Below are 15079 nucleotides of genomic sequence, written 5' to 3'. Positions count from 1 at the left end.
TTATTTTTTCCCAATTTATAATATCAATTGCTTTCTAATATATTACTATTTGTCATTTGTGACACAAAGACAACAATATCCTAAACAGAACACAAAAATTGCTGCCATTTTCCAGAAAGTGCTATGTGTGTAATAATAGTTGTCACTCATTCCAGGCTGAATTTTAATCTATATTATAGACTAAAAAAATATGGTTAATTTTTATGAGTATAAATTCACATAATTATTATTAATTGAAAGCTTTGCCTTTTGAGCAAAACAAGAACACAACTGAAAGAAAGAAACAGAAAGTGAAGTACTACTTATTCACGACATTTTATCTTTGAGTACTTATCATGACTAACGGTGTTCTAGTTCAGGAAATATTCCTATGATTCAGATCCAGGCAGAGTCAGCTCTGGGAGCTCATCTCAGTCCAACCACCTAACAAATGTTGTCAGTTTGAATGAGTTCTTTCTCCCTTTATAAACTTCTATTTCCTCAACCAATGATAAAGTTTGATAATAATGACCATTTTATAGACCTGTTTTAAGAATTCAATGAGATAATAAACATATTGTAATAAGATACACAAGCACTCAGCTATATTGTTATTATCTTTTATGTTGTTATAATAAAATAAAGCTTAAAAATACATTATTTGACAAACAGAGGATACAGACCTCTTTTTCTCGTTAAAAGGACATTGAAGACTTCAACAGGTCTTAAGAGAATTTCAGCCAAGGCTTCCACTTGAAACCAACTGTAGCATTATGGGAGAGGCTTTGCTCAGTTTTCATGTTTAAGTCACATTTGTAATATTATATGGACTACTAATTGAAGCCCATATTTCTTCTGCTATTTTAAAAATATTCGAATCCTCCTTTTTTTAATAAGAAGAAGAAGCAAAACACAGTGAATAAACTGGCACCAAGGTTTTTTTGTCTAATAATACAACTTCCCAGGTTTGCGCTGGAATCAGAACCTTACATCAATAACGTTATGGTTATGTTATCCACATTTGTATTTTAAGCAGTGCTCAGACTTTTGGATTTCACAGACTAGTAATTTTTTAAATTTTCAAAAGCAACATAAGGTTGACAACTTTTTTATATTTCAATTTTTTAAAAAAAATAAAAATAAGTACTGTATAATAAGGGTATTTTTAAACAGTAATAAAAATAGGGATACTAGGGAAACTTTAAAAATGTTATCCACTATCTACAGCATTTAAAGAAAGAATATTCTGACACTATAAAAGGAAGGACATACTTTTGGATTCAGGGGGGAAAAAACCTTTTCCAAGAAAGAATAGCTGGCCTCCCTACACGTGTGTGTGTGTGTGTGTGTATCTTCTCTGTGTATGTATCCCAATTTTTCTCATTTCTCCATAGATTGGTTCTTGGATTTAAATTTGAACGTCTTCAAGTGCAAACAAGGTTTGACAGATTTGAGATTTCATATCATTGATTACATTTATCAACTACTGAGCAGAAAACTTCACTGCTCAGAAATTTACTCAAAAAATATGTATTGGGTGCCTGCCATATGCCAGGCAGTAGGAGCCAGAACAGAAACCCTCTCTCAGTGGAGCCCACATTCTTGTGGGTAGAGACAGATAATAGACAAATCAACAAGCATATGCTCAGATATTGACTCGTGCTAAGAAGAAAACTGAAGCAGGTTAAAAAGACAGAATGAGGCCGGGCTCGGTGGCTCAGCCTGTAATCCCACGCTTTGGGAGGCCGAGGTGAGTGGATTGCCTGAGCCCACAGGTTCGAGACCCGCCCGGGCAACTTGGCGAGACCTCATCTCTACAATAAATTAAAAAAAATCAGCCGGGTGTGGTAGCGCACACCTGCAGTTCCAGCTACTTGGAAGGCAGAGGCAGAAGGATCGCCGGAGTCCAGTGGGGGGAGGCTGCGGTAGCCGGGAGCATGCCACGGCACTCCAGTCGGGGCAGCAGAGTGAGACTTCAACTCAAAAAAAAAAAAAAAAAGAATGATGGAGAAGGAGGGAGGATATTCAGAAAAACCTTCGACAGGGGACATCTGAGCAGAGCTCTGAATGAGAGAGTCACTTATACCTAAGGTAATAATAATGGTTAATCGCTCTATAGCATCTACTCCTGTGCTAGTCACTATTCCAACTGCTTTACATAGGTGAATTCATTTAATCCTCTTAACAACTGTATGTAGGTACATTTATAATTCCCATTTTACAGATAAGGAAACTGAGGCTCAGAAAAGTTAAGTAACTTGTGTAAAGTCATACAGCTAGTAAAGAGCAGAGCTGAACCCCAGAGTTTCTGGCTCCAAAAAGTCTTGCTTTTAACTACTATCACTGTGCTCTACTGCCTGTCAGAGGGAACAGTAAGTGCAAAGGCCCTGAGGTAGTGTGTGTTTGCTTATCAGGCTCAAAAACTGGCAAAGAGGGACCAGCATGGCTGAAGTGGAGGGAACAAGCAAGATGGGTATGGAGGATCAGATCAGAGAGAGAACATGGTGGGCAGCAGAGGGCAGTTTACATGGAGCCTTGAACTGCAGCTCAGTAAGGACTTTGGGTTTTATTTTGAGTGAGATGGGAGCCATTGAACCACTTTGAGAAGAGGACAGCCGAGATCTGAGGTGTGTTTTCAAAAGATCCCTCTGGCTAGGGGCAGAGAATAGGCTATTAGGGACACAGGTGCAAGCAGGGGCTGAGTCTAACAGCTGCTGCCATGGTACCAGAAGAGAGACTATAGTGATCACCGGAGTGGGAGGAATGAGAAATGGATATTAAGACTCTAGATATATTTTGAAACTAGAATAGAATTTAGTGATGGCTGACAGATAGGAAGACAAAAAGAGGATTCGTGGATTGCGTCAAAGTTGTGACTTGAGCAACATTAAGAAAGGAGCTGGCTCTTTGGGAGGCAGAGGCTAGAGGACTGTCTGAGCCTGGGGATTTGAGACCAGCCTGGACAACTTGGCGAGTCCTCATTTCTACAATAAGTCAAAAAATTAGCCAGGTGTGATGGCGTGCATCTGTAGGTCCAGCTACTTGGAAGGCTGAGGCGGAAGGATCGCCCGAGCCCCGTGGGTCGATGCTGGAGTGGCTGTGACTGTGCCACTGCACTCCAGCCTGGGTGACAGAGAGAGACTCTGACTCAAAAAAAAAAAAAAAAATTAATAGACAAGTCCTTCAAGTTTTCCTAGAAATGGACAGCAGAAAAAACTCGGGCAATAACTGTAGGAGGTCTGGAAAGTGTATTGGGGCTTTGTTAATTTGTTTTAAAAGATGAGATTGACTATCACACCAAAGCTCAGCCTACAAAAGCAAAAATAAATAAATGTAACTACAACAAATTAAAAAGCTGCATAACACAGCCAACAATCAACAAAATAAAAAGGCAACCTATAGATTGGGAAAAAATATTTGCAAGGCATATGTCTGATAAGGAGCTAATATCCAAAATTTATAAAGAATTTATATAACTTTCAATGGTAAGAAAACATATAACCTGGTTTTAAAATAGGCAAAGGTGATCAGGCGCAGTGGCTCATGCCTATAATCCCAGAACTTTGGGAGGCTGAGGAGAGAAGATTGTTTGAGCACAAGAGTTCAACACCAGCCTTGGATAACATAATGAGACCTCATTTCTATGAAAAAATTTAAAAATGAGCCAAGTGTGGTGTCACATGCCTATAATCTCAGCTACTCGGGAGGTTGAGGCAGAAAAATTGCCTGAGCCCAGGCGTTTGAGACTGCAGTGAGCTGCAATCATGCCACTGCACTCCAGCCTGGGCAACAGAGTAAGACCTCAACTCAAAAATTAAAAAAAAAAAAAAAATAGGCAAAGGACCTAAATAGATATTTCTTCAGAGAAGATATAAAAAGGTCCAACAGGCATATGAAAAGAAGCTCAACATGACTAATCATCAGGGACATGCAAGTAAAATCTACTGTGAGATATCATCTCACACCATTAGCATGGCTATCATCAAAAAGAACAAGAGACAAGAAGTGTTGGCAAGGGTGTGGAGAAAAGAGACCCCTTGTACACCGTAGGTGGAAATGTAGATCAGTGCAGTCACTATGAAAAACAGTAGGGAGGTTCCTAAAGAAATTAAAAGTAGAAATTAACAAATGACCTGGTAATTCTTCTTCTGGTATATGGGGCGGGGGGACAAAACACTAGAATTACCTTTTGGAGGGCAGGCCCCTTGTAGAATAGGTTTCCCACACTAGGCAAGTGTTCTAGGAACCCATCGGCATCAGTGTACCAGTTAGCACTGTTGTAAGAGGCTACATTCGGCTTCAGTGACTTTTTTTTTTCATGATGGGTGATTTATGAGCTTACCTGCTCATACCACATTGAGTGCTCAGCAGTTTTTGACCAAAAATGACATGACCCCCATGCCCCACCCTCCCTCTTCACCTGATCTTGTCTTCAGCAACTTCCTTTTGTTCTCCCCCCATGAAAAAAGTCCTCAGTGTGATTTTAATTTGCATTTCTTTGATGACTAGTGAAGCTGAGCATTTTTTCATGTATGTGTTGGCTGTTCCTATGTCTTCTTCTGAGAAGTGTCGATTCATATCTTTTGCCCATTTTATGATGGGGTTTTTTGTTTTTTTCTTTTTGTCACATCTGAGTTCCTTGTAAATCCTAGATATTAGGCCTTTGTCAGATATACAGTTGGCAAATATTTTTTCCCAGTCTGTGGGCTGTCTCCCTGCTCTCTTGATGATTTCTTTAGCTTTGTAGAAGCTTGTCAGTTTGATGAGGTTCACTTGTTTATCTTTTCTCTTATGCCATGGGCACTTGGGGTTTTGATCAGGAATTGGTTGCCAGTTCCAATTTCCATAAGTGTATCTCCTGCATTTTCTAAGGTTTTTTTAGTTTGAGGTTTTATGTTTAGGTCTTTGATTCATTTAGAGTTGATTTCTGTGTATGGTAAAAAAAAGTGTGGTACATATACATGATGGAATATTACATAGCCATAAAGAAGGACAAAATTATGAAATTCATGGCAACTTGGATGGACTTAGAGTCTATAATACTGAGTGATCTATCACAGAAACAAAGAACTGAGTACCACACGTTCTCACTCATAAGCAGACCTTAAGCAATTTTCATAATACTATAAGAAAGGGACTGGCAGTAGTGGGAAATGCCAGGGAAGGGGGGACACAACTCATCAACAAGGGTACCCACATAATGAACATTTGCATACCCAACCCTGAATTGTATCTCACATCTTAAAAAAAAATTTTTTTTTAATGAAAAAGTCCTCAAAAAAAGGCAGAAGTACTAAAAGGCATCAAAATTTACAAGTTCAAAAACTGTTTTGAGCAATGGGAAAAGCATCCTGATAGGTGTATTGCATCAAATACAAAGCACTTTAAAGGTGACTGAAGTTTAAACATGTAAGAATAAACACATTTTTTAATAAATAGATTCCTGGTTTTTTGGGTCACCCTCATATACTCAAAGGAAATGAAATTGCCACTTTGTGAAGACATCTGCATTCCCATGTTCATAGCAGTATTTTTTATAATAGCCAAGATAAGAAAACAATCTAGGCTATCTAGAAAAGCAATCCCTTTGGGTCCTCTCCCACTGTGGGAGATTTTCTGTCCTTTCAGTAAATCCTGCTTTCTCACTTTAAAAAGAAAAGAAAACAATCTAAATGTCCATCAACAGAAGGATGGATTTAAAAAATTCTATGGCCTCATGGATTATATAATAGAATCCATTAAATTATATATATCCATGGATTATATTCTATGTATACAGACATATATTATGAATTGCATACTCTATGTATAATGGAATATTATTCAGCTTTTAAAAAGGTGGTGATTCTGCCATTTGCCACAACACAGATAAAGCTGAAGGACATTATACTAAGTGAAATAAGCTAGACACAGAAAAAATGTTGCACAAGCTCACGTAAATGCGGAATCTAAAAAAAAAAAAAAAGGCAAATATGCAAAGAGAATAAAGCAGTGGTTAGGTGGGGAGTTGGGGAGGCAGGAATGTTTTTGTAGGTCAAAGCCCACAAAGTAGCAGATAGGTAAGATGAACAAGTCAGCTGGGCTTGGTGGCTCAGCCTGTAATCCCACGCTTTGGGAGGCTGAGGTGAGTGGATTGCCTGTGCCCGCGGGTTTGAGACCCACCTGGGCAACTTGGCGAGACCTCATCTCTACAATAAATCAAAAACTTAGCCGGGCATGTTAGCGCGCGTCTGTAGTTCCGGCTACTTGGAAGGCTGAGGCGGAAGGATCGAGGCCAGCAGGTCGAGGCTGCGGTGGCCGGGAGCAGCCACTGCCCTCCAGTCTGGGCGACAGAGTGAGAGAACAACTCAAAAAAAAAAAAAAAGATGAACAAGTCTAGACACCTAAAATACAACATGAGGACTATAGTTCACAATAGTGTATTTTCAACCTAAGAAAGCTGATTTTTTTTTTAATAAAATAGGCCAGGTCTGGTGGCTCAGCCTATAATCCCAGCACTTTGGAAGGCCAAGGCGAGTAGATTACCTGAGCCTGCGGGTTTCAGACCAGTCCGGGCAACTTGGCGAGACCTCGTCTCTACAACAAATCAAAAATTAGGCTGGTGTGGTAATGTGCACCTGTAGTTCCTACTACTTGAAAGGCTGAGGCGGAAGGATCGCCTGAGCCCAGTAGGTTGATGCTGGGGTGGCCGTGAGCGTGCCACTGCATTCCAGCCTGGGCAACGGAGTGAGGCTCCAACTCAAAAAAAAAAAAAAAGGAAAATAATAACAATAATTGTGTATTGTATTTGAGATTTTTTGCTAAATGAGTAGATCATGGCATCTCTTGCCCGCCCCCCAATGCACACTGGTAACTACATGAGATGATGGGTATGTTAATTTTCTTCACTATAGTAACCATTTTACTATCCACATGTATATCATAACATCATGTATACTTGAAATATATACAACAAATTTATTTTTTTCTTAATACTGAGAGCTATCACAGCATGCTTGCTTGCTGATGGGAATGATCTAGGAGGAGAGCGGGGAGACAACAGCTGGAGAAAGCTTTGGGTAGTCAGGTGGGTTAGGATCGAGAGCAGGAAAGGAAAAGGAGAAAGCACAGTGTCATGTGCAGACATCGTTGGGCTGGTGGCAGGAGCATGAGGCCTACACTAGTGCTTTTGGGGAGCATGCATCACTTGGGGAGCTGAATGAAGATGCTGATTCAGGAAGTCTGGGGTGGGGCCTGAGAATCTGCATTGCCAACCCACTCCCACGTGATGCTGACGTTGCTGGCCCATGGACCACAATTGTGAGCAGCAAAGCTCTACACTTTGTTTTTGAAACAAGTTTCTTTCTGATTATAAAAAGAAATGAACACTCATTTTATAAATATGAAAAAATACTTGAAAATTCTATACCCAGAAATAATCGCTGTTGAAATTCAGCTGCATTTGTTCAAGCTTTTCATGTATTTGCATGTCTATGTAGTAATTACTATTATTTGAGAATATTAGAACACTATTGTATCGATTGCTTGCTTTTTTGACTATATAATGAACATTTAATTTCCTTAAACATTTTTAAAAACGTGATTTCAATGGGATCAAAATATACAAACTCATATGGAAAAAATCGGTGACTTTACTGAGTTTCTATATAAGACTACCTTTTGCTCTTCATCTCCCATCTCTAGTAATGAGGTCAAGGTAATCTTACTTTTTAAAATTATTAGCTTTTTTAAAAAAGATGAACAAGGCTAGACACCTAAAATACAACATGAGGACTATAGTTCACAATAGTGTATCTTCAACCTGAGAAAGCTGATTTTTTTTTTTTTTTAAATAAAATAGGCCAGGCTTGGTGGCTCAGCCTGTAATCCCAGCACTTTGGGAGGCCAAGGCAAGTGGATTACCTGAGCCTGCGGGTTTCAGATCCGTCCGGGCAACTTGGTGAGAACTTGTCTCTACAACAAATCAAAAATTAGGCTGGTGTGGTAATGTGCACCTGTAGTTCTGGCTACTTGGAAGGCTGAGGCGGAAGGATCGCCTGAGCCCGGGAGGTTGATGCTGGGGTGGCCGTGAACATGCCACTACCCTTAAACATTTTAAAAAGCTTTTTTAAAATGCATTTTAAATAAATAGGCTGTTATTTTAGGTTTCAACCTCTCTATCAGAGATGTATTTTCTCCCCTTCAAAAAGCTCCCTTTCCACTCCTTTTCCCCCCAAGATGGGATCTGGGATCTCAGTGTGTCTTAGTTTGTTTTGTGCTGCTATAACAAAATATCTGAGATTGGATAATTTTTTTTTTTGAGTTGGAGTCTCACTCTGTCGCCCAGACTGGAGTGCAGTAGCAGTCTCAACCTGCTGGGCTCCGGCGATCCTTCCGCCTCAGCCTTCCAAGTAGCTGGAACTACAGGCGCGCACTACCACGCCCGGCTAATTTTTGATCTATTGTAGAGACAGGTCTCGCCAAGTTGCCTGGGCAGGTCTCGAACCCACGGGCTCAGGCAATCCACTCACTTCGGCCTCCCAAAGTGCGGGATTACAGGCTGAGCCACTGAACCCGGCCGAGATTGGATAATTTTTAAAGAAGAGAAATTTATTCTCTCACAGCTGTGAAGACTGAGAAGTCCAAGATCAAGGCTACAGCATGTTAAGGCCCGGTCTATCTGCTTCCAAGACGGTGCCTTGAAGGCCACATTCTCTGATGGGAAGAAACATGTCGTCACATGGCAGAAGAGTAGGAGAGACAGAGTCCATCCCCACAAGCCCTTTTTATAGTGGCATTAATTCATTTTCGAGGACCCCACCTTAACATCTCTCATTAGGCCCCACGTACCAACACTGTTGCATTGGGGATTAAGTTTCCAACCCATGAAATCTGAGGGACACATTCAGACCTAGCAGGATTCAAGGGAGAACTTAGCCTATCATGCCGATAAGGGTGGAAGTTCTCTTCTCTGAGTGTGGCCCTTTGGGTCTTCACCAGCCTCCACTGAAAAGTCCTTGGTCCCCTCAAACTGCTCACCAGGCACCAAGCAGTGCTGCCTGCTGTGTAGTGGCTGATTCTGCCAAGACTTTGTGGAAACGTGCCAGCCTTGAATATGCCCTTGGAGCTTGCTACCTGCTCTGCCTGCGGCTTCCTCATCCTTCCCGGGTCTCATTGCTACCTGTTCTCTCAGCCCTTTGGTCTGCTGCCCTCTGTTGTCTGTTCTGCATCACAAGCACAGGATGTGGGTCCCTGGAGGTAGGTTTCAGGACGTCCTTGTAGACATCTTCCTCAGCAACAGCGTCCTGCCACTCCCACGCTGTGTAGACTGTGCCAGGGACAGAGAGGCCCACTTCTGTGTTCTTGGATTCCCCAGGACTTACCACCATGGATCATGCCAACCCATGCCCCAGGTTTCTAAACTCTAAGAGCAAGCGAGAAACACTCCCATCTGAACCCCTGCTGCTCGCTGTAGCTCCCAGTCAGAGTAACCTGAAAGGCTTTTTTCCTTCCTTAGGAAGGGGACGCCTGCCTGCAACAGATCGCATGTCCTCTTACTTTCTGGCTTATAGTAAAGGAATACACTCAGGCTGCCAAATTTTCCTCCTGACGTTAAGAGGAGCTTTGGGGACTTTAGAAACAAGGTTGGCTTTTAAGACTATTTCCCCATGGATTTTTTTTTTTTTTTAATTGAATTGGAAACTTAAAGCAGGCCGATGTCCCTTTGTCTTCTTCCCCTCATGGTGCAGTACCTCAAAAATATTACTTGGACAGCCGGGCTCAGTGGCTCAGCCTGTAATCCCAGCACTTTGGGAGGCCCAGGCGAAGGATTGCCTGAGCCCGCAGGTTCGAGAGAAGCCCAGGTACTTGGCAAGTCCTTGTCTCCACAATAAATCAAAAATTAGCCTGTATTTCCGGCTACTTGGAAGGCTGAGGCGGAAGGATCACCGGAGCTCGCAGGTCGACGCTGGGGTGACTGTGAGTGTGCTACTGCACCCCAGCTTGGGCGACAAAGCGAGATTCCAACTAAAAAAAAAAATTACTTGGTTATGAGATTTTTTAAAAATTAATGACTATTTTACTATATGGATATATTATAATTTATTTAACTAAGACTTATGATTTAAAAGTGTAATTTTCACTATTAAAAATAACTGTACTTATACATAAATTTATGCAAATCTGATTATTTCCTGGGTAAATATTCCTATAAGTGGGATTATAGAAAGGACTTCAAGCCGGGCTCGGTGGCTCAGCCTGTAATCCCGAGCCTTTGGGAGGCTGAGGTGAGTGGATTGCCTGAGCCCATGGGTTTGAGACCTGCCTGGGCAGCGAGACCTCATCTCTACAATAAATCAAAAAAAATCAGCCGGGCATGGTAGCGCGTGCCTGTAATTCCAGCTTGTCGGAAGGCTGAGGCGGAAGGATCGCTGGAGCCCAGCAGGCAAGGCTGCAATGGCCAGAAGCGGCCACTGCACTCCAGTCTGGGCGACAGAGTGAGACTCCAACTCAAAAAAAAAAAAAAAAAAGAAAGGACATCAGCATTTTGAAGGTTTTATTACATACTGTTCATTAGTCTTGCAAAATTTTCATATCAATTTTTAATACAAACTGCAGTGCTTGAGAACAGCAGTCTCTCCATACACTTCCCATTCAGGTTATTGTTCTTTTTCCTCTTTCTCTTTTTTCTTTCATAAATTGAGGCGAATTTCATATAACATAAAATTAAACATTTTTAAGCGAACAATTATACAGTGATATTTAGTACATTTACAATGCTGTGCTAGCATTCTTTTAAATCTTGGCCAATTTGATGGTTGAAAAAGTTCTCTCTTTAAATTGAATTTTCTTAACCACTAGAGATAAACATTTTTATATTATATTTTATATAATTTTATATAATATTAAATGTATTATAGTTTATTTATATATTCATATAAATATATTTATTTATATATTATATATAATATTTTATATATTTTATTTAATATCCTGATTTTATATAATATATTTTATTTTATATTTGCTCTTCAATGGTTTTTCTTCATTCATGAACTATCTGGCCACTTGTTTTGCATTTGGATTTTTTTTTGCGGTGCTTTATACGTCAAATGCTGGGGACGCTGAAAAATGTATACTCATTTTAAGCTATGTTATCTATGCCTTATTTTTTGAAGTTGAATTGAATTATGGTAGCAATGCCTAATATGACGTTGGCTCAAAAGATGGCATTCATCAAATAAAAGCTAGCATTACCATGTGGTAGGCAGGACAGTCAAAGAAAATGGCAGAAGCACAGTTGTCATTCAAAACAATGAAGGTGTGAGTATACAACAGAACCTTCAACACACCTAACAATCGCATGCATTTGTGATAAGTTTGAGACATGTGTGTGATGTGCACAAGGGAAAATCTGGGAGGTCTCACATGGCAACAACTCTTGCTTCTTCTGCTTTGGTGTTAGAACGGTTTACACACTTGCCACAGAGGTCTGCCAAACAGTAGTCAAGTGTACCTAGCATGCTACACACATCCATTTTACCAGCAATTCGTATACTTTTTGGAAATGATCGATTTTACTTCCAACAAGATGGCACCCCACCATACTTCCACCTACACATGGGAGCCTACCTTGATGAGAATTTTGCCAGGACAATGGGTAAGACAAAAGGTGCAGTTGAGTTTTCCCCATGTTCTCCTGACTTAACACCCTTGACTTCTACCTATTAAGGGCCTTAAAGGATGTGGTGTGCTGCAGAAAATCAGCTATACTGGCAGTACTTTGGGAAAGAAATGAAAGCAGCCTGTGCAGCGATACAAGTGACAGTTTGGTTAGTATTGCTCAAGCAGTAGTTCGCCATAATCAGATGTGTCTGGATGCTGATACTAACCACTTTGAGTATCTCTTATAATTGCATAAGTCAAGCATGATGTGTATTCATCTTTTGTTATTGGTATATATTGAGTATTACAATTTTAATACATTTCTCTCCTTTCTTAAAATTGTACTTTTTTGGCACTCTCAATATATTTATTATTATATTATACTTACAACATACATATTTCTTTTCTTTTCTTTTTTGAGTTGGGGATCTCACTCTGTCACCCAGACTGGAGTGCAGTGGTACAATCAAAGCTGCCTCAACCTCCTGGACTCAGGCGATCCTTCCGCCTCGGCGTCCCAAGTAGCTGAGATTGCAGGCGTGCACTACCACATCCGTCTAATTTTTTATCTTTTGTAGAGATAATGTCTTGCTGTGTTGTCCAGGCTGGTCTCAAACTCCTGGGTTCAAGAAATCCTCCAGCCTCAGCCTCCCAAAGTGCTGGGATTACAGGCATGAGCCACTGTGCTCAGCCAACACATATATCTCAACTATATTTAGACAATTAGCTTTTTGATCATAAATTTTGTTTGTAGTTTTCCTTGGCATATAAACTTTTATTTTTTTTAAGTTTCAAAAAAAGTTTATTAGAGAAAGAAAAGAGAAAAGAAAGGAAGACATGCCAGAGCTGGCAGAGGCAAGAAGAAACTGCCATATAAAGTTTTAAATACTTCAAGAGTATCCTGTGCCTTCACATTTTATTTGACTTTCAGCTTATTAGGCCTTCACTAACTCCAAGATTTGGTATCTATGTAATATTCCAGTTCTTTAGCAGTTTAATCTTTTAATCTAGATAGGATTTATTTGGTAGGTGGAAGTAAGCTCACATTATTTTTCCAAATGATTACCAATGTTTTCAGCACTGTTTACTAAATAATCCATCTTTGTCACATAGTAAGTGCATGTATTATGGTCTGTTTCTGAACTTTCTATTCTATTTCATTAACCTAGCTGGTCTATGTTTGTATTAGATTATGCTGCTAAAATTACTACAGAATTTTTCATTTTTCATTCTAGATAAATTTCAAAAGCATTTTGTTGTTTGTTAAAAAAGAAAAAAAAATCCTAGGAGATAAATGATTGCTGTATCAGTTAAGATGCTTTAGGCTGCAAATAACCAAAAGCCCAGTTCCAAGAGGCTTAAACAACAAAGAGATTTATTGGCTTTCATAGCCCTAAGTCCAAAGGTAGATCAGATTTCAGAGTTTCTTGAAACAATGTATTTCCATCTTCTATCTTCCAGCTCTGCCATCTATCCTGTCAAGTTCACACTACAGCTGAGTCTCCTTATGGGCATAGGATGGCTGCCAGAAGAAACCCATATCATTGCATCCTCATTCACATCTAGCAGAACACTAGAAGTCACCAACAAAGAATTTTTTGTGTGTCATTAACCGGAATCATGTCACCTACTCATTTTCTTATCAATCACAACTAGGGACAGGATTTAAATTATTTGTTAGGATTAATTAGGGGCACTCACTGACCTGGTACAGAAAGGATATTGGGGAGAAATTACAATTTTCATCAAAGTTAGAAATGCCAAAATGCATTAATTAATTTGAAATGAATTTATATTGTTATCACATGGAATTTTTTTCATCCAAAACATAGCACCCTTTCCCATTTATTCAAGTTTTCTGCTTTTCTATTTTTATTTTTTATTTTTTGAGTCAGAGTCTCACTTTGTCATCCAGGCTGGAGTGCAGCCTCAACCTGCTGGCTCAGGCAATCCTTCTGCCTTGCATTCCAAGTAGCTGAAACCACAGGTGTGTGCCACCATACTCAGCTGGTTTTTTAATTTATTGTAGAGATGAGGTCTCGCCAAGTTGCCCAGGCTGGTCTCAAACCCTGGGCTCAGGCAATCCTCTTGCCTCCACCTACCAAAGTGCTGGGATTACAGGCGTGAGCCACCATGCCTGGCAGTTTTCTGCTTTTCTAACATGGATTTCAATAAGGGCTTGTAGTTGTCTTCACATATATTCTGCACGTAATCACATTAGTTTATTAATTCTATTTATTACATATGTTTATGTAATTCTAGATATTTTTATTTTGGGTTCTTCTATGAATAGATTCTCATATCCTGTTATATTTTCTACCTAATTGTATGATTTACCTTTTTTTCTTTTCTTTTTTTTTTTTTTTGTTTAAACTAGCTTAAGCATGAAAAAATGTTTATTGGTTTATATAACTGGAAGTCCTAGGTAGTATGCCCTTAGACAAGCAAAAGGCCACACTGTATAGGGCCCCACATACAAGGACATAAACAAATTAATTTTTTAAGGAATGCATGAGCACTTCTGTCACTCAGGATATGACACTTGGAACTGGTGAATGCATCCCTCGATGATCCCTCAATGCTGAACATCCACTCTCTTGACTAACACTACTCAAGCCCCTGAAAAATGTTTCTCTGTATCTCTTGCCCTGTGTCCTCAAAATAAAAAAATAACTGTTTCTAAATACTGTACTACTGTGACCTTGGAGATAGACCCTGTTTCCAACTGCTGGAAGGATCTAAGTGGTAGAAATGCTTGGTTGAAAGAAATGACAAATTAACCTTGTCAAATCCATCCTCTTAAAACGAATACAGTAGATTCTTGAATAAGGAAATATCTTTCTGGAAGTGTTGCTATCATCTTGCTTCTCTTTAGTTCCCATTTGTGGTTCTAGAAAAATAACACATATTACTCTCAAATTTGTAAATTTATAGATGTAGCTATAACAGCCTCGATATGATACCAATTATTGACATTGGTAACTAAATGATCACTTAGCATTAAAATCAAGAACAATTTCATTTTCATAAAAATATAATATTAAATTATAAAATTAAATCTCAAAAGACTAAATTTTAAATGTGCAGATTTATTTAAATAATTTTATTTACATTTTCAATACTGGTTAACTGTAATTTGTAGCTCATCTTTGAATATTAAGAGATAATTTCAAATTGTTTACAATACAAATTTTTGCAATTGCTTCAACTTACATTTTTTAAAATTAATCAATAGTTTTTATTATGGTTTTGTGGGGTACAGTTAAGGGTTAAGTGTACAATTACGTTTCATTCAGGCACCCTGTTGATAAGAGGTGTTTTCCCATCCCCAGACAGATATTTGCTACTGTTAATCCCATCCTCCTCCCCCCGCATAGTTTCCCAGTACCATCAGTCATTTTCTTATAGTATTACATTGGATGTTCAAGGTCCATTATATGAGTGAGAACATGTGATA

General features: G+C 39.4%; 1 protein-coding gene across 1 annotated transcript in view; it reads right to left on the bottom strand.

Moving 5' to 3' along the window:
* ACYP2 (acylphosphatase 2) overlaps nucleotides 1-15079 on the bottom strand; it is a 186894-nt gene that overhangs the window by 105427 nt on the left and 66388 nt on the right. The gene's annotated exons all lie outside the window — the stretch shown is intronic.

Source organism: Carlito syrichta, unplaced genomic scaffold (assembly GCF_000164805.1).
Source record: "Carlito syrichta isolate Samal-C Ts95f unplaced genomic scaffold, Tarsius_syrichta-2.0.1 Scaffold119772, whole genome shotgun sequence".
NCBI lineage: Eukaryota > Metazoa > Chordata > Mammalia > Primates > Tarsiidae > Carlito > Carlito syrichta.
Note: the sequence above shows the minus strand (reverse complement) of the source record. Positions and strands in the feature narration are given on the sequence as shown.